Raw genomic sequence first — 20,548 nt, forward strand, 5'->3', positions numbered from 1 at the left:
TCTTCCTCTGTTTTGTCTATGGGATGCCACCACAGCATGGCTTGATGAGTGTTGTGTAGGTCCATGCCCGGGATCTGCACCTGTGAATCCTGGGCCACCAAAGTGAGGGCGGGGACTTAACTTCCTCAATTGAAGAATCCCATCTTTTGAGAGGGAACCTCAGTCTTTGCTTTTCGGGCCCTCGATTGACTGGATGAGTCCCACCCTTATAGAGGACAATCTGCTTTACTCAAAGTCGACTGGTTTAAATGTTAATCTCATCTGAGAAATACCTTCACATTAACATCTAGATTAGTATTTGACCAAATATCTGGGTACTGTGGCCTAGCCAAATTAACACAGAAAATTAACTATCACAACCAGATTTGAGTAATGGAAAGGAAAGACAAAACATAGGGTTTTGTTTGTTTTTTTCTGTTTGTTTAGGCTGTGAAGAGTGAATGGACAGAATTTGGTAGCCTGGGGAAGAAAGGAAAGGAATCAGTGATGATCAGAACTTTCCATTTGAACCATGAAGAGCATGGAGGCACTGGTTCATGACGAATGTAGATGGAGAAATAAGGTCTCAGATAGATGTCCAGATAGACATATCCATCCTGTGAACAGCCAGGAATGCGGGCCTGGGCTTAGGAGAAGTTGTGAGGTATAAAGACAGAGAGCTGAGAATTAGCTAGACACGAGCCTGCAGCGTAGCATCCAGAGCATTTCTGTGGAATTGAGTTGCAAGTTGACTAGAAGACTGATTAGATTTCTAGAGGGAGACCGTGTGGAGGGAGTAGAGCAGAAGAGTAAGGAACTTGGCTTATCATGTACTAGGCCACAGGGTTCCTTCCTGGCACTCAAAGGGCCGGGGCTGCTGCCGCCAAGCCATCGAACTCATAGAACACATTCAGGAAAAGCTTCAGGAGCATGGCTGCCTCCAGGGAGGTGGAGAGAAGAGTCTTAGCCTCTTGAGGGGTGATGGTGGGAAGGGAGGCATTCCAGGCAGAGGAAACAGCACCTGCAAATGCATAGAGACCAGTGAAACAGTTGCAAACATCTGAATGTGACTAAAGTGTAAAGTGTTGGGGACAAGCAGTCACAAAAGATGCAGGCAAGCCTGCTGGGGCCACATCCTTCACAGCCCTTCATGTCAGGGGCTGACTTAGTCCTGAAGGTGAAGAGAGCTGTTCAAGCAAGATGTTTTCATTAGAACAAGAGGGTCCAGAGTGCAGTGTGGATGCCTCATTGGGTAATCTAGAAGCAACACTGGGGGCCCTAAGAAAGGAAAGAGTCAGGGAACTGAGATCAGAGGCAGGCTGGAGATCGTGAGGGTGGGAAGAAGAACGAGGCCCAGGAACCGGCCCCAGATTTCGGTGATTAGGAGGTCACTGATGTTCTTGGAAGAGCCATTTTAGTAGAGGGCTGGGAGTGAACCAGAGGTGAGAGGAGAGGGGCAAGCCAACGGTTACTTTGGAGTAGTGTTGGGGATGGAAATGGGGAGGGACAAGGCAGTAGTAGAGAAGCAATGGTTTTGGTTTTGGGAAGAACAGAGAAAATTTAGCATATCAACCTCACAGAAGAGAATGAGCACAGGAGGAGATGAGATGAGGAGAAAAGGAGGAAAGCAGCTGGGGATGGTCTCAGCCCTCTTGAGGAAGGAGTCGGGGGGCCTTCTGCTCAAAGAGAAGGGAGGGGGAGCAGAGATCACTGGCTCGTGGAGAGCAAATCTGGGAGCAGGTGCTAGAAGAAACATTGGGAGAAAGAGGCTCCCCAGCCCTCAGGGGCCATCATGGGTCACCAGAGAGCATGGTTTGGAAATCCCCAAGCAGTGCCCAAACTTTGGAGTGGGAGAAAATGGCCAATTGGGTTTAGACCCTGAAGTCTCCTAAAAGTGCATGCAGCTTCAGGTGGAGGAGCTGGGATGCGGGCAGAAGACATTCAGCTGTTGCTGCGAGATTTCTTTTCCAGGCTTCCAGTGAACGTGGAGAACGGAAAAGCTATGCTCAGCTGGGAATCTTCACCTGATTCAGCTCAACTGTTCCTTAATGACTTTAAAAGTCTGCAGTTAGTGGGCTGGACTCTTTGAGAGAGTCTGTACTCCTCAGGAAAACAGCTTCAGAGCAGCAATGGTTGAGAGGGCTGATGAGCAGGAACCATCCTGATTTCAACACCAGGGCCTGGCAGCCACCAGACAACTGGGGCCTGAGTTTCTGGGGCATCTCTAGGATTCTGCCTGAGGTGGCCAGCAAGGAGGAGTCAATCAGTGAGTGCTAAAATTACTGTGTGATCCTAGGGTCAGGAGCATCTTCCGTTCTCTCCTGCCATCAGGAATCTCTCTCCCACAGAGGTGACTTTCAATTTTATGAGTCATGAAGCATGGATAATAACAGGGCAGACAGACTCTTGACTCATCCAACCCAGGGATTCCTCTGGAGGACCGAGAGAGGGAGAGGGTGTTTTGAGAGGCTGCAAGGCCTGGCATAGACAAACGTTGTCATTTTGTCCATTTAGTAGCCATTAGCCCCTTAAAAATTGCTGTACTCTTTCCTGAACAACCTATTAGAGCTAGTAAGTTTCATAGATTGAATGAACAATGAGAGAATTCGGTCCCAGGAGTCCAGTTGTGTTATCTCTACTCTAAAATTCTCTCCTTTTAATTTCAGAGTGATATTCCCAGGTCTATTTTTCTGAAATCATCCAAGTTATATCCTTTACAATAAAAGATCTGGATTATTTCTGCTCTTTCAATACTGAAGCCTTCCAGCATTTCACAATCATTTCTGTACTGAAGCTGTTCTCGGCCAACCCCCTTGCCGTTTTGCCCTCTCCAGGATCTTTTCTAGCTCCATCAGCTTTTTCTCCTGTTCAAGTCCACTTTTCAAGCATAACTGTGCACCAGGACCATGCTAGGTCCAGAGGCTCCCGTGATTCCAGAAGCTCACACCTGGCTGTGAAGATAGACGCACAAGTAAGAAAGTCTAGAAAGAAGAACAACGAAGTTATACAGAAAGGAAACCCAATGAGGATCGCTGAACCCTCAGCAGTAGAGAGTGGAGTAAGGGAGAGCCAGAGAGAAGAAAGAGGATGAGGCTGAGTTTACCAGTTGGAGAAAGTGGGAGGGGCATGAACAAGGCCGCAGATTGCCAGTGAGAAGGCCCTGGGATTGCCAGTGTCTGGCCCTGGTGGATGCTCCACCAGCAGCCCTCACCCTTCCTTTTGCCCAGCCTCCCCTGCAGTCAGACCATGGGTGTGTGACTCAACCCTGGCCAATGGGACCCAAGGGGAAGTCTGTGAGAAACCCATGGGAGAGTTTTCCTCTCTCTTAAAAAGACGTGCATAGGAAGAAATAAGCTCATCTTTACTAGACCTGCATGTGACTTCTAGAAGGGCTGCAACCACTTTTGTAACATGAGGGGAGACAGAGCTGAAAGACAGGAAGCTTCTGGGTCCTCAGTGGCATCTGTAGCCACTGAACAAACCCAGACCCCTGATATGAGAGACAATAAATATCCCAATTGTTCAAAGTCACTTTACTTTTAATAAAATTTATTTTTTAGAGCAGTTTTAGGCTCATAGCAAAATTGAGCAGAAGGTAGAGATTTCTCATATATTCCCTGTCCCACTCATGCACAACCCCCACCAAAGTGGAAAATTTATTACAATTGATGAAACTACATTGACACATCATAAACACCCCAAGTCTATAGTTTATATTACAAATCACTCTTGGTGTTGTACATTCACTGGGTTTGGGCAAATGTATAATGACTTGTGTTCACCATTACAGTGAATATCCCATCATACAGAATAGTTTCACTGCCCTAAAAATCCTCTGTGCTCGGCCCATGGATCCCTCTCCTCTCCCTAACCCCTGAGAACCACTGATCTTTTTACTGTCTCCACAGTTTTGCCTTTTCCACAACATCGTATAGTTGAATCATACAGCACATAGCCTTTTCAGATTGGCTTCTGTCACTTAGCAATATGCGCTTAAGTTTCTTTCATCTCTTTTCAAGGTCAAGCCACTTTTAAATATCACTTTATTAAGGTATAAACGACATACAACAAACTGCACATATTTAAAATGCATAATTTGATGTTTCAATATCTGTGCATACCCACGAAACCATCATCACGATCAAGATAGTAAACATATCCATCATACCTGAAGTTTCCTGGTGCACTATTGTGACCCCTCTCCTCTATCTCTCCCCACTCCACCTCATCCTCAGGTCACCATTGATCTGCTTTCTGCCATTATAGATTACTTTGTATTTTCTAGAATTTTAAAGATGGAACCACATAGTATTTCTTTCTTTTTGGTCTGACTTTTTTCATGCAGAATAATTATTTCGAAATTTACCCATGTTGTTGCATGTATCAATAGTTCATTCCTTTTCAGTGCTGAGTAATATTCCAATGTATGGACATGCTACAATTTGTTTATCCATAAACCTGTTGATGGACATTTGGGTTGCGTCTCCTTTGGGGCTGTTAAAAATAAAACTATGAACATTTGAATATAAGTCTTTGTATGGGCACACGATTTCATTTCTTTTGGGAAAATACCTAGGAGTGGAATGGCCAGATCATATGGCAGTTATATGTGTGTTTAACTTTTAAGAAATGGCCAAAGTTGCAGCCTGGTGGCGCAGTGGTTAAGTTCGCACGTTCCGCTTTGGCAACCTGGGGTTTACCAGTTTGGATCCTGGGTGCAGACCTACGTACCACTTGCCACGCCATGCTGTGGCAGGCATCCCACATATAAAGTAGAGGAAGATGGGTATGGGTGTTAGCTCAGGGCCAGTCTTCCTCAGCAAAAAGAGGAGGATTGGCAGCAGATGTTAGCTCAGGGCTAATCTTCCTAAAAAAAAAAAAAGAAGAAAGAAAGAAATGGCCAAAGTTTTCTAAAGCAGTTGTACCATTTTCCATTCCCTCCAGCAGAATGTGAGAGTTACAGTTGCTTCACGTCCTTGCCAACATTTGGTGTGGTCGGTCTATTTAATTTAACCCACTTTAATAGGTGTGCAGTGCTGTATCATTGTAGTTTTAATTTGCATTTATTTAGTGACTAATGATCTGGAGCATCTTTTCATGTACTTATTTGCCATCCCTATATCTTCTTTGGTGAGATGCCCATACCTGACTCTAATTTACTTTTTTTTTTTAAAGATTTTATTTTTTTCCTTTTTCTCCCCAAAGCCCCCCGGTACATAGTTGTATATTCTTCGTTGTGGGTCCTTCTAGTTGTGGCATGTGGGATGCTGCCTCCGTGTGGCCTGATAAGCAGTGTCATGTCCACGCCCAGGATTCGAACCAACGAAACACTGGGCCGCCTGCATCAGAGCGCGTGAACTCAACCACTCGCCCACGGGGCCAGCCTTCTCTAATTCATTTTTAATATAACTGTCACGGTAACAGAATTTCTTTCTGTTAAATTATGTATCCTCTTTACAAAAAAAGAATGCACATTCATTGTAGAAAATCACCCTTTACTTTACCATTGAAAGATAATTCTCTGTCCATTTTATATACTTCAAATATTTTTCCAGTTTTTAATTTGCGTTTTCATTTGATTTACAGGGTTTTTTTAATAGAGAGGTTTTAAAAAATGTTATCACTCTTTGTCTTTGAAGCCATACTTAGAAAATTCTACTCTCCCCACAAGTTTTGTTCACTTTGTTTTTGCTTGTGTGGTGTTCCCACTTAAATATTTAATCTATCTGATATTTATCTGATAAGTTATAAACTAGAAAGTCATATTAGCTTCCTACTGGTGTTGTAACAACTTGCCATAAACTTAGTGGTTTAAAACAACACAAATGTCTTCTCTTACAGTTCTGGAAGTCAGAAGTCTGAAATGGGTCTTATAGCGTTAAAGCCAAGATGTGCACAGGGCTGATTGTCTGTCTGGAGGCTGTAGAGGAGAAGCTGTGTCCTGGCTGTTTGCGGCTTCTAGAGGCCGCCCACATTCTTTGGCTAGTCTCCCCCTTGATCTTTGAAGCCAGCAATCGCCTCTCTCCAATCTCTGCTTCCATCACCACATTTGCTCCTCTGAATTTGACCCTCCTGCTCCCTCTTTGAACCCTTGTGATTGCATTGGGCCCACCTGGACAGACCAGACTAGTCTCCCAATCTCCAAATCCATAACTTAATCACATGTGTCTGCCATGTAACACATTCACAGGTTCCAGGCATTAGGACACGAACTTTGTGGGGAGGGAGGCCTTATTCTGTCTACCACAGGGTCTAATATTGCTTTTCAACGGTCCACCAGTTGGCCCAATGTTATTTACTAAATAATCAACCTACAGTTTCTCCACTGATTGCAAATGTCAGCTTCATCATATAAGAAATTCATATGAGATACACATTTATTTCAGAACTTTCTATTCTGTTTCTCTGGTCAGTAGAACACACTTTCTAATGTACACCTGGTGCCCATTGCTACAGGTTCAAAATCCTTCCCAAGACTCTCAAGACCTCCACGACCGCTCCTGTCTCTCTTCTCAGCCTCGTTTCCTACCATGTCTGTCAGGCCCGCTGGGCTCCAGCCATGGCCAGGGGAACCTAGTGACATGGCGACCTGTCTAACCGGCAGATGACACAGCTGTGTAAGAGCACCACCTTCTAAACAGACGCTGAAGTGAAAATACAAGATCTATGAGATGTGCAACCATAGGAATCCACGTCACACTGTGAAGAATAAGGAGCTATATTTTGATGCTTCCCAGTTTCAGCTCAACAAATATTTATTGAGAACAAACGATACGCCAAATGCTAAGCTAGTCACTAGGGCTATAGGAGAAATAAGCCATCATCTCTAACCTTGAGGCCTTCCCAATCTGGTGGAGAACTCAAATATGTAAAACAAGAATTTTAGTACAGAGAGAGAGCTGTCATGATTATGGTATGTTTTAGCTCACCCACCAGAGGTGCCTACTTGTTTATCTTTCTTCATGTTTCCATTATGTTCACATTCACTCAGAACCACCACGTTATTCATTTTACCAAATAGCAGAATCTGTTAAAATTGCAGCATCTTTACTAGCGTTTGACTATAATGATAACCTCTTACAGTGGTCATTGGTGAAATTACTATAAATATCCTGAGCTCACATTGAGAGGCTGCTTGCTATTTGCTTCCTCAGTCACATGAGCTGCCTGGTGGCATAATGTCCAGTGGCCAGGGTAGGAGATGCTATAGTTGTTTTTCTAGTCATCACAGATGCCTCTGCCACTGACCATCAAACTGTGTGTTCTCAAGCAAGTCACTTAACTATTCTGTGCTTCTGTTTTTCATTTGTAATACAGCAAGGTAAAAACAAGATGGCCTCTAGAGCCATTTCTAGCTTTCAAATTCTATTATACCAACTCTCACTTCATCGCTGGTAGGAATGCAAAATGGTACAGCCACTTTGGAAGACAGTTTGGTAATTTATTACAAAACTAACATGCTCTTACCATAAAATCAAGCAATTGCACTCCTTGGTATTTACCCAAAGGAGCTGAAAACTATGTCTACACAAACACCTGCCCACAGATGTTTATAGCAACTTTATTCATAAGTGCCAAAACCTGGAAGCAACCAAGATGTCCTCCAGCAGATGAACGGATAAATAAGCTGTGGTACACCCACACAATGGAATACTATTCTGTGCTAAAAAGAAATGAGCTACCAAACCATGAAAAGACACGGAGGAAACTTAAATGTAAGTGAAAGAAGCCAATCTGATGATTCCAACAATATGACATTCTGACAATAGCAAAACTATGGAGACAATAAAAAGATCAGCAGTTGCCAGGGGTTAGGGAGGAGGAAGGCATGAATAGGTGGGGCACAGAGGATTTTTAGGGCAGTGAAACTACTCTGTAGGATACTATAATGGTGTATACACATCATTATACATTTGTTCAAAACCATAGAATGCACAATCCCAAGAGTGAGACCCAATGTAAACTATGGACTTTGGGTGATTATGATGTGTCAATGTAGGTTCACTGACTGTAACAAATTTTCCACTCTGGTGGGGGATGTTGACAGTGGGGGAGGCTATGCAAGTGTGGAGCAAGGGGTATGTGAGAACTCTGTACTTTCCATTCAGTTTCACTGTGAACCTAAGACTGCTCTAAAAAATAAAACCTATTTTTAAAACTTCTATTACACCATGATGAACATTACTGAAAAATCATCAAATGTATGGCTTTTGATGACATCAGAAGTTATAGCATTTCCCAATATCTTCTGCCTAAACTCATACAGTTTGTGATCTCGAATCTCATTAACTCCGGAGAATATGGGCTCTTCACATGATGAGGTAACCCTAGAAATGCTTCTTAATTACAGACAGAGGCAGCGATGGACCCAATCCCATGGTATGGGTCAAGGAGCCTTCACTGCAGAAGGTCGGGACTCCAGTTTGTGGAGTGCACCAGACTAAAGCTGGGCAGGGACACCGCCAAAGAGCAGGTCATGTAGGGTCAGCCCTGGGGTCCACCACCCCATCTCTGCTTATCCTATAGCAAGAACCAACTTGTTCCTCAGCACCGGAAATTCACCCCAGACTAGAAGATCTGGGCTCAAAGTTTAAAGTTCAGTAGATAGGAGATGGAACTTTTAAAATAAATGCATAAAACAGGAGAATGAAAAGGCATTTGCCTCTTGAGATTAATACATAATTTAATATGGTGTCTTCATATCATGGAGCCATAAATAGAAATGAGGCTGCTCTTTACTGAAATGGAATGATCTCCAAGAAATACTGAATGGAAAAAAAAATGAGGAGCAGAATGAGATGTACTGTATGCACCATTTGTACAAAAAGGGGTGAAAGAAAATATATATGCTTATTATTTTTAGCTATATCATTGTTTCTGGAAGGATACACAGCAAACTAACTGTGGTTGTCCCTGAGGACGCACCTGGGTGGCTTACTGAGGAGGGGGATTTTTCACTGCATTCCTTTGGTATATTTTGAATTTTGAATCACATGCACTATTGCCTATTCAAAAAACAACATAAAACCCTCCAAAATAATTTAAAAAATTAATAATTAACTATTAAATTATAATTTAATATATAATTTTATAAATATATTAAAGTTCTATGTTATATTACGTAAATATACAAGCCAATAGTTGCAATAATATAAATATTGGAAAAATATTAAGTAAATAATAAAGCAGATGGATCTGCATTTGAAGCCAGTTACTAGATGTGTGGTCTTGGACAAGTCACTTATTCTTTCTGAGCCTGTTTTCCTCTGTGCACAATGACATCTATTATTGTCGTGCAGATTAAACCAGAGGCGCTGAACTGTCGCACACAGGCTGGTGGCCGGGGTGGGTATGAGCTCTGGGACCGGCTCTCGGGGTAGATGGACCAGAGGGTCACAGAGCAAGGCCATCCTGGGCGAGTAAAACCCTCCTTTGGGCAGCAGTCGTTGGGCTCCCGAGGCAGAGGCCATCCCGAAAGCCTGGAGCGTTCGTCCCACTCTAGGCTTTCTTGGTCCCTGGCCTCATCTTGGCTTCGGTTCCTTTTGGCCATCATCAACAGGATAAACACTGAATTTACACAGCCCCAGACGCCTGCCCGGGCCAAGTCCCTAACGGCTTCCTGGCTCGGGAGGGCCATGGAGAAGCCAGAAGGGCGGCCGGGCCCCCTCCCAGCGGCCGAACTTCCCTCCTTCCCACACGGCGCCAGCGCGGTGAGGTCACGGCTGCGCCTTGCTGCGTTTCTTCATTCTCAATGAGGAAAGGGGTCAAGAGTTAGCTCGTGGGCCATGCGATAGGGAAGTGGTTTCTTCTTTCCCTTGCTTCAGTCGTGGGTAAAACTGAGGCACCAAAAGTCTGAGTCACAAGCGCAGGACCGGGAGGCTGGGCTGCGGGGAACTCCAGCCCCACCCATCCAGCATCCTCCAGAGGACCTGCCCGCCTCGGTCCTTTCACCTCTTTTTTCCCTTTCAAAATTCAAATTCTGTGAGGGGAAACAAAAGATCGAAATAAGAGAGAACTTTTTTTTCATCTGATCTCTGTAGGTCCCCTCCCTATGCACACACACACACACACATACAGTTGTCCCCTTGAAACCAGTCAATTATTTTGTTTACAAATAAGCTGGGGGAGGGGCCAGCCCCGTGGCGCAGCAGTTAAGTGCACATGTTCCACTTTGGCGGCCCAGGGTTCGTCAGTGCGGATCCCGGCTGTGGACATGGCACTGCTTGGCAAGCCATGCTGAGGTAGGCGTCCCACATGTAAAGTAGAGGAAAATGGGCATGGATGTTAGCCGAGGGCCAGTCTTCCTCAGCAAAAAGAGGAGGATTGACAGCAGTTAGCTCAGAAGTAATCTTCCTTAAAAAAAAAAAAAAAAAATAAAAAAAAAGGGGGGGGGGGAATGGAAATGTCTTCATTGAATTGTTGCTTCTCTGTAGGCATCACGGACTCACTCGGACTGGCCCTTCAGAGTGCCTTGAAGAGAGCCAGATTCAGAAGAAATATTACTTCAGCTTGTTAGATGTTGTAAGATGGAAAAAGATCTAGCCAGGAGGCAGAGACTCTGCAAAATTGCTAATAAATCGTTACTGCCTGTTATTAAAAGGATTGATAAGGCCAGCAGTGGCTGAAAGGAGGGACTTGTGCTCTGAGTACTATTGTAAGTGTACTCACAATACACTTGTATTGTATTGTGAAGTGTCACCTGACAGCTGGGCAGGGCCTCGGGCTGGGGTGGTACCTGCCCATTCACCTCCTTCAGGAGAACCTGGGGCAGCTTCCTCCATTGCCTTGAAGATCAGTAGTTACTGATGGTGGCTATGAACAATTAAATCAAATGGCAAGTAGGAGAGTTCAGGTACCAGGGAAATTGCCTGATTTATGTCTGTAGCATGGAAAATACGCCAACAGGCCTCTTCTATGATTTTAACTGTGATGCTCTCATGGGCAGAATTGGGGCGAGGGGTGCTGATTCCGTGTGATCCTGCCCTGAGACAGAAGCAGCCCAGGCATGCAGCTGGCTCAGCCTCCACGGCAGCCCTGCCGGCCGCCCTGCACGCCTGCCCAGCTCATGCATCTTGTTCCTTGAGACCCTCCCTTCCCTTCTGTAGGTGGCCCTGAGGGAAGCAGCATGGGCCCCACAGCCAGATGGACACTTGACGGGCCTTCTGTGGGACCAACCTCTCTTCCAGCCAGCACACCTTCCAAGATCCAACAGGATGAATCCACGCATCCACAGCTTGATCTTTCAGTCACATGCGTCTCAGTCCATCTTCTCACTTTTTTTCTGGTTGTCAACTGTGTCAGCAGAGAGGCCTGTGGTGGGATTCCCAGGTGCCCAGGAGCCTTGTTAACTGAGAGCTCTGCCTGCCCATCCCTCCCCACCCCTCAACATTCTTCCATAGTATTCCCAACCCTTAGACCCTCCATGATGTCTTAAGTAGACCACATCTTTCTGCCAACCATCCTCCTAACACGTGGAAGTGTCTGCATCCTCAGGGATCAGTGCAGGGCATCAGCTGTCCCTGCAAAGAGCAAGGCCATGAGGCAATGCGACACGAGTGGGCTACAAAGTGGGGGACCAGGGCTGCAGAGGGTGAGTGAGCAGGAAACTCCAGAACCTGGATTTTTCCTGAGGATGAGTCATCGTTGGGCAATATGGCAAAATAGGCAAGTCATTTGTGATGCCCTTGCTATCTCGTCTCCACTTTCTTTCCCAAATGCCCTTCGATGTCTCCCTCTCGGCTCGGGGGAGCTCTGGATTTTGTTGCTGTCTTTTTCAGGCAGTGCCTAGGCTCAAGGCAGCTCCCTGCCCTTTCTCCCACACTCAGACAAGCCGAGCCTCCTTTCAGCTGGGCCTCAGGCCCAGCCAGCAGCCATGCTCCCTGAGCAGCCTGGGTGGCATGGGCTTAACAGTAAACCATTTAGCAAGCAGCTAAGGAGTACTGAGTGCGTGCAGTGTCCTGGGCTGCAAGGTCCCCTGTGTTATCAATAGTTCACAAAGTGAAGGTTAACAGAGCTCCGGCTCTCCCTACTGTGTGAGGAGCATCCTGAGGAAGAGAGTCATCCCTTGCCAAGGGCCACACAGCACCCGAGTTCTGGAGCCTAGATCTGGCCCCAAAGCTGGGCTCTGACCTCCACGCCTCACCCCTCCTCTTCTCTAGGGCCTTTGGGGAGATGGGTCGCTTAACAGGGGCAGTGAAGGCTCCAGAATGGCAGGGGAATGACTAGGGGCCCAGATCCTTGACCTGTGCTGAGATTGGCAGGCAGGGATTGCAGGAAGCCAGGACCTGAGGAGACTGTGGCTGGACAGTGATCGACACCAAAGACTCTGGCAGCTTCTTAGATCAACCTGGGGCTGCCTGGTCTGTCAGGAACAGCACCGGTGTACGCTCAATCTGTGGAAAATTCAGCCTAAAAGAGCCTCTCCCCAGGTGATGTAACCAGAGCCGGAAGAGAGAGAGAATCATGGGCAGGCAAAGGGCATGGTCTCTTTGATGGGGAGTCCAGGGCACAGAAGGCTCTTGGAGGGGCTGGATGTCAGGTTGCAGACATGGAGGTCTGCCCACTCCACGGCCCAAGCCCAGCCTTCAGGAGACCCACACACCTGGGGTTCACCAGACCTTGCCCAGCTTGCTGAAGGCCAGGTGCCGCCTAGGCTACTGGAGTGCCCACAGGCTTCCGGTTGGCGCTTCTATGCTGTGGAATTCTGTGGAATTCTATGCACTAACTTAGGCAGCTGGCAATGTGCCACAAAGCAAAGTTGGAAAATAGGAAGAGGTGGCTGACAGAGATGGCTGCATGTCCTCTGGCCTGGGGCCTCATTCAGCAGGGGCAGTAGGTTCATCCACACATGCCCAGAAGCGAGGCCACTTAGGGCGTCAGCAGGGCACGGGCTCTGGTTTGATAGGGGGGGCCCTTGCCATGGGCAGGGGCACAGATCTGTGAGGTGTTAGGTCCCACAAGGCTGAGCACTTGAGGAAGAGGCCCTGTCATCCACACTTGGCCAGAAGGGGGCAGCTCATTCTGTGTCTGGAGAGGTTGGAATTTCCTGCTCTGAGGCCTTTAAAGTAGGCCAGCTTCTCTCTCCTGGAATGTCTCCAACCTTTGGAGGTTATGAAACAGGCTCACTTCTGTTTTCAGAGATTTGTTGGTGGAGTCATCCAGACCACTCACCATTCCACAGCCTAGAATAGCACAGGGCGAAAGGGTCGTCACTGCAAGGGGCCTGGTAGGCAAGTGCGCCCTTGGGAGTCATTGTAGTGACCCCTGCAATGCCACTTGCTAGTCCAATGGCCTTGGCTCAGTGACTAAGCCCCCTGAGGATGAGAAGCAGAATTCCTGTGATTTCCTCCCTGCCTGCCTGCCCTCCTCGAACAAGTCATATTTCAGGAGTCACCAGGCCTGGTGGCTTGGAGGGATGAGAATGGAGTCTGTGAAGGGATGGAAGCACCCATTGGTTCAACAGAATCCGATATGTGGGTAGCAGGCAGTTGACATCCAGTGGACCCAGCAGTGATGGCCTCCCCATTCACACACTGTGGCGCTGAGATGCAGGACGCACCCTGCTGGGCACACTAGGGACTGCAGCTCCAGCCTCTGCATCCAGGCCAGCCCCAGGAGGGACTAATAACAGTAATAATGATTACAGCCACCAACTGCTGATGTTGACTGTGTGCCTGGCACTCTTCAAGGCAATTATATCTATTAACTTATTTAATGCTCATAACGGCCCGACACTGTTGGTAACCAATTTTATAGATGATGAAACTGAGGCACAGAGAGGTTAAAGAACTTGTCCAAGGTCACACAGTTGGTAAGCGGCAGTTCTGAGATTCAAACCCAAAGCAATCCTGCTTGGCTGAGAGAGAGCTTTTAAGGGTTAAACTGAGTTGCCTTAAACTGAGGTGCCTCTTAAAGATATGGGGAACACCGCTGTTGACAGAAGTCAGGCACAGAATCATGGAGGAGCAGGTTTCTGGGACCCAAGTCTGTTCCGAGTGCAGAGCACAGGGTTCTGTCACTCAGCCACCAGTGTAGAATGGATGCTCCGGGCCCAGGCGGCAGCCAGCAGAGCTAAAGGGCAGCCTCCCTCTGGGGCTGGGAGGGAAGCAGCCATGAGGAGCTCATTCCCTTGGTGTTCGGCCCCTCCTGAGCCCCCTCCATTGACACCTGCGCTCTGTAATTCTGCTCCAAATCCTGAAATGGAACAGCACAGGCCCCCAACAAAACAGCAAACCCTGGGGAGAATAGCAGCAGAATTAGAATAACGAATGCCTAACGCGCAGTGGGAGCTACATAAACATTAGAATGGAAATTAAGTTGGAGAAGAGACAGCTCAGATGGACTTTGGGGACTGCTTTTTTTCATCCCATAGATTGCCTTTCAGAGAGAAAATTAAACACTAAACATAAAGCGAATGTTCAAGGGAAGAAGGACTTTGCTTTCCTGCTGGTAGCCTGGATGTTCTAGGCTGGGCCTGCCTCTGAGGGCCCCCTCAGCCCTGCAGCCCGGTGCCATGGCCTAGATGTCTTTGGCCACCTTCTGCAGACACTGTGGGTGTTGGGGGTAATGAGGGCCTATTTCTACATAACTAATCTTCAGCAAAGTGAGTGGTGGTGGGGGCAGCCATAAAGCATCAGCTGAAACTATTAGAGCCACTAATTGCTGCCTGGGATGATCCAAGCTCTAACTGGGGCTTTTAAGAACCTGCAGAAATCCCAGGGAGCTGCCTCCCAGCAGCCTCCTGCAGAGAAGCAGCAGCCATTGCACCAATCACGATGTCCTCAGACTGCGTCCCTTCCCTCCCCCACATCAGTTCATTATTCTTGGGGTGGGGGGATGCATGCAGAGGTCAGATTCTCATAATTATGTTAAGAGCTCTTGACAGGACCAACCTTTCTGTCTTCTATTTCTGTCGTGTTGGAATTCTACTGCGCCACGTTAATGGCTGAAATAAATGTGAAGGGAAGGATCCATCAACTCTTTCTGGAAACAGGGGAGACAGCCGAGTGTATTGTGTGCCCGGCACTCATGTCCTCAGGGAGATTTATGGCTTGTTCTCTTGACTAATAAGAAGACTGCCCAGACTCAGGTCTGTGTGGGAGGTCTATGTTGTCTCAGAGTTAAATTTCTTGCATTCAACTTTATGTCAGTATCAAATCACAAAGGTGAAAGGGACCCCAAGAGGGTATCTGGCCTACCCCTGTTCCTATCACATGAGCTGGCCTCTCCTTGCATACCGGTTCTTGTCTTGACCTCACCCAGGGTAGCTTGCCTTGTTCGGTATAAAAAGGTTAGCGCTGGCAAAGTCAAGGCCGCTGGCCAGCACCTTCAACTGGCATGTTGGCCAAGGTCCTGACTGCCTTCCAGCCCCGGCCACCTGTGTCCCTGACCTCAAGGAGAGTGAACAGTATGAGAACATAATGGCTGACACAGCAGGACTCCTGCAGAGAGCAGTGGAGTTGGAGGCAAGGTGGCCTTCTCAGTGTGATAAAAGGTCAAGAAAAGCACCATGGACAAATAGCCACCTGCTTTCACTGAAGACCCTAACAATAGCATTATCAACCTCATACCATCTGCCAGGTCCTGAGTTAAGCACATAGTGTGGCTTATCTGATTTAAGCCTCATGACAATGCTATGAATTAAGCGTTATTAGTAGATGAAGAAGCAGAGCATTAGAGAGTTTAAGCAACTTATCCAGTAACTCTTATGGAGAGTAAGTTTCATGATGGAGTTATATTCATAACCGAGGTTTGAACTCAGACAATCTGAAGCCTACACTCTTAGCCCCTGCATTAAATTTCCAATTATACACCCAAATGATGGAGAGAGAATGGAGGAGCAAGGAGGGTGTCAGACAGAGTCACCAATATCCCCACGTTTCTTGGCACTCCCTGGGAAATCTCTCTTGGGGTCTCCAACTTTGACTTCTGCCCTCCTCAACTGCTCTGCTTTTCATCCTTCTCAGGAAGATTTCCCCCAGCATTTGATGGGCTCTAGAGGGTCACAGAGAGGAAGGACAGCCCCCCACAACTTTGCTCCCTGAAAGTCCGTCAATTTTAGTTCATGTTGTGTCCTTGACCACTGACCTGCCCTTCGCATATTTTCGTTTGGGGAAATGAAACACCATGTTTACAAGAGTCTAGTCATTCCAAGAGTTTCATAATCACGTCTAAGAGCTTCATTCCTGGTGAATGCATGAATTCATACCTTGGTGCTTACTGATCAATAGATGCAGCATGACCAGGGCATCACAAGGCATGCCACTGCTCGTTTCTGACCTATAAGGACCTGTATCAGTCGAGAGTACACTAAGCTGCAAGTGACAGAAAGCCAGACTTACGGAGGTTTAAACACAAAGGGGTATATTTGTTGCACATATCAAGAAGTCTCTGGCTATATATCTGATCGTATTGGTCTGCTGACTCAGTGATGTCAGGCCCAGCTGCTCTTGGCCTTTCTTACAAGATTTCAAGATGGTTGATGCTACCCAAGGTGTGTGGCCCCATTAAACCAAGAGGTGGCGTCAACAGCATCCATCCCTTTCATCAGAAAGAACAAAGACCTTCCCAGAAGCTCCTAATGTCCTTCTGCTGACATTCCATTGACCAGAACTATGTCATGTGGCCATACCAGGGACTGAGAAAGGCAGCAATTGCCCTTTATAAGAGAGGTGCCAAGGATAAGGGAGTGGGACTATCTGTCAAGTCAATCAATAAGTAGTATCTGCCAGAAGAAGCATTTCTCAGACACTTTCTAGAGCCCGGATTCCCACCCAGGCTCTGCCACTTACTAGCTATGTGACAGCAGGAGAGTGACTTAATCTAGGTAGCCTTAAGTTTCTCATTTGTAAAATGGAGATAGTGGCACCTACTCAACATCGTTGTTCTGAATTAAGTAATATAACAAATATGAAAGGACAAACCCAACGCCTGGCACATGCTTTCACAGCTGGGTCCTAATCAAACCAACAAGGACAGATGGCAGAACTCAGATCCAAACTGGCCTTCCCCATACTCCTTGCCCTTTTCCTGCCTGTCTTTAAGCTCGCCTGCTTGCCATGTGGGGCTTGATGAGTTCCTCAAGTGAAAGTCGGGGAACCACTTGACAGGGCAGTGGAACACCGGTTCAGAGCAAGGGCCTCACAGCCAGACAGGCCTGGGTTTGAATCCTGGTTCAGCCTTTCCAGCTGTGGCCTGTGGGTAAGTTACTTGAGTTCCAAAAGCCCTCGCTTCCTAAAAGGGGGCTAACCGTGGTACTGATACCATTGGGTTGTTATGAAATTTAGTGCAATACCGCTGGTGAAACACAGGGTCAGACGTACAGCAAGGGTTTGACGAAGGGTAGCTGCTACGATTAGAGACGTGGACTAGGCTCCCCCAGTCCTCTGCCACTTTCAGGCACTGATCAATCCCAGTCTCAGCCTCGCTGAGCTGCAACAAAGTTCAGCAGAAAGAGTAGGCCTGGGTTCGAATCCCAGCTCTGTCCAGTTGGGCTGCCCTTGACGGCTTTGAGCCTGAATTCATTTACCTGTACAATGAGGATACAGCCTTTCCTGCTGGCTACCTGGGAGGAGGAGAGGGCACTGGAAAACACCAAGGGCAGAGCCAGGCGCAGAGGAAGTACTCAGCGCACAGCAGCAGCTCTTACTCCTGGAGCATTAATCAGGGCTGCCAGGCTGTGATGAGTGTGGCTTGGGGAGCAGAGGTGCTTAATATCTCTTCTGAAAGACAGCTTAGAGATTTCTTTGGAATTCTTTGACAGGATGCCTGCTTTATGAAACTCGACAACACCACAGCCCTGGGGGCTCAGCTGCAGTCGTGGGCCAGTTAAGCAGAGAGGAATGGACACAGGCAGTCATGCCACCCTGCCCTCAGGGGCCCTTGTTGGCATGGGAAGCAAGGCCGAGGATGTCAGGGGTGACTGGTGGCCACACCAGCTCTGAAGCACCAGCAATTCACTCTATGACTCTTCCTGCAGTGGTCTGGGGCCTTTATCAGTGAAGGGAGGCAAGCAAGATGTCTTACGATTTCTGTGTGAATCTCTTTCTATATACAGAGGAACTCTATTCTATGGGTCAGGTAAATGTCATTGTTGTCCCCAGCGATTTAAGGGAGAAAATGATGGAGAAGACAGAGCTTTGCTCCATAGAGCCAGAAATAACAGCTTCACTCCTGGGGCTCTGTTAAACGATTTCTGTTGCGAGTTCATAGGATTGCTCTGCATCCTGCCAGAACAGGGCATCAGAGGACCAAGGAGCCACCAGTCCAGGGACTGAGATGCAGATCTTGTTTGCAGGAAACAAAGGTTAAAGCTGATGCTATTTTATGCACCCTCCTCGCAGAATTATATGTCAGTTCACCAGTAGTTACCGTAGGCTGTGGTGCACCAGCAGTTAAAATAGGCATCCTTCATTTGCATGGTACACATACAAACCAGGAGGAGTTAACCAAGAACCTCCACATAGATTTTCCCATCCAACACTCACGAGAGTTGGTTAGTAGTATGAAAATTGGAAGAAACGAGGAAACCGAGGCACAGAGCGTTATTATGCAATGTTCCTAAAGTCATAAGTAGGAAGTTGCAGAAAGGGCTCAAACCCAGGTCCTCAGATTCAGCTCTTTTTCTTATGCCATTTTGCTTTATTCCTTAGCAAGTTTTTGCAGTCTCTGTCTTGACTTCCTCGTTAGGGGGAATCACGAGCACAGGGTTAGACTCAGACCTGTGGCTCTGCCACCACCCACTCTGTGTCCTCGGTGCTTCACAGAGCCTGCTGTTCCCTCATCCAAGTAGGGATAGTCGATAGTACCTCCCACACGACATCGCTGCCAGGCAGATAGTAGATGCTCAGTAAGTGGTGCCACTACTACTATTATTAGTAATAATAACATTCTCTAGTTCACTCTTATTTAATAGTCCAGTTCCAACAACAGGGTTGACCGCCTTGTAAATTTTTTGTTTATTGATCTATTTAAACATTAGGTGTCTAAACAGACGTAATTTGAATGCAAGTCTGCGGAGTTCAGGGACTCTCTTAATTCTCTGTGATGCCAAACCTCTCCCTGTTCCTCATCTCCACGGCACCCACCTCGTACATATTTATCGATTGGACTTACATTAGGCGAAAAAAGGGTTGAAACTACGGATTACATGTGTATTAATGCAGTCGGTACAAACAAATATCCACAGGAAAACCCATAAGAAACTAAGTGAATTCATTCCAACAACTTTGGAGTAGAGAAAACAGAGAAAGGGTTGGAAAGACCAGACCCACCAACTTTGACTAAACGTTTCACTTTGGTCTGGACGTTTGTCCTCAGGCAAAGCCAGCACAAAGGGCTGGCTGGATCTCTGTGCTTCCCGGCCTCGACAGTTGTGTCCCAGGAAAGGAAACAGTTATCCAATAACCCAGCTCCCGCTGTCCTACTTGTACGAGAGCAGGCAGACACCTGTTTCGGCAGGAAGGGAAAAGACAAGCAAAGTGAAGAAGTTCCTCTTTAAAGTGGGTAACGTCACGTGCAGCTCCTAGAAAATCAAAATCAGGTCTTTGGAAGAAAGCTCCTTCCAGCACAGATGGTCCTGCCTGCCAAGCCCAGCCAGCCTCCAGAGCGAGAGTTGAGATGAACCTAAAGAACAGGACTTTCCACCAAGGTGAGTAAAAGCTTGTACTTAAAGAAGAAAAGATGCTTTAAACTTGAATATTCCCACTCAAATCACTGGGCTCCATTTGCCTTTCTTTTGTCCTTCAATAAGGTTCATTTTTCTAAGATCTACAGCAATTTTCTTGAAAGGGAACTTTTTACAACACTGCACCACTGCACCTTGCTCTTGGCATGGGGCAATGATTTTTTTTTTTTCTAAATGGAATCAACCAATTTCTATTATATCTATCCCTCCTGCCTCTAGACAAATCCCTCTTTCCCCAGCCGTGGGACAGACCCAGAGACAACTGCCCTCATGAGGAGCCATCTTTGTGTCAGAATCGCTAGCTCCATCCCATTCTCTTCCCTCCACGTCAGGAATGGTGGGAAGATCTCAGGACTGATACCCAAAGGCTGCAAGGCCAGAGCGTGCACTCAGATGCCTGGGTTTGTATCCTGGCTCTCCATTTAGAGCTGTGTGAGCTTAGACAGGTTACTTAAGCTCTCTGTGCTTCAGCTTCCTCGTTGGTAAAATGGTGATACCTCACAAGATGTACTGAGAAATAGGAGAAATAAGACAAACAAAGCATGCTTCCAAGATTGCCCAGCACATGGGAACTACTCAGTGAGTGACATCTAATATTATTAACCATTATTAGGCATAGATTCTAAGGTAATCTCATCGATCACTCCACTCACATCATCCCAAACACTGAGGTGTTTGCTGACCACTTTCTGCGGTTATCTGTGATTATGCTCCTTGGGCACAGAGCTGACCATTGCATACCACACTGTGTGTGCACACTACCTGGAATCTTAGAGAGGGGTTCGCTGAGCCCCAGAGTGCACCTTTGCTCAGCCAAGCAAGGGCCAGGACTTGAGGTCAGGCAGCCTCATCCTCAGGCTGCTATTCATTAGCCAACTTAAGATT

The sequence above is a fragment of the Equus quagga genome, chromosome 16 (assembly GCF_021613505.1).
Source record: "Equus quagga isolate Etosha38 chromosome 16, UCLA_HA_Equagga_1.0, whole genome shotgun sequence".
Classification (NCBI taxonomy): Eukaryota; Metazoa; Chordata; class Mammalia; order Perissodactyla; family Equidae; genus Equus; species Equus quagga.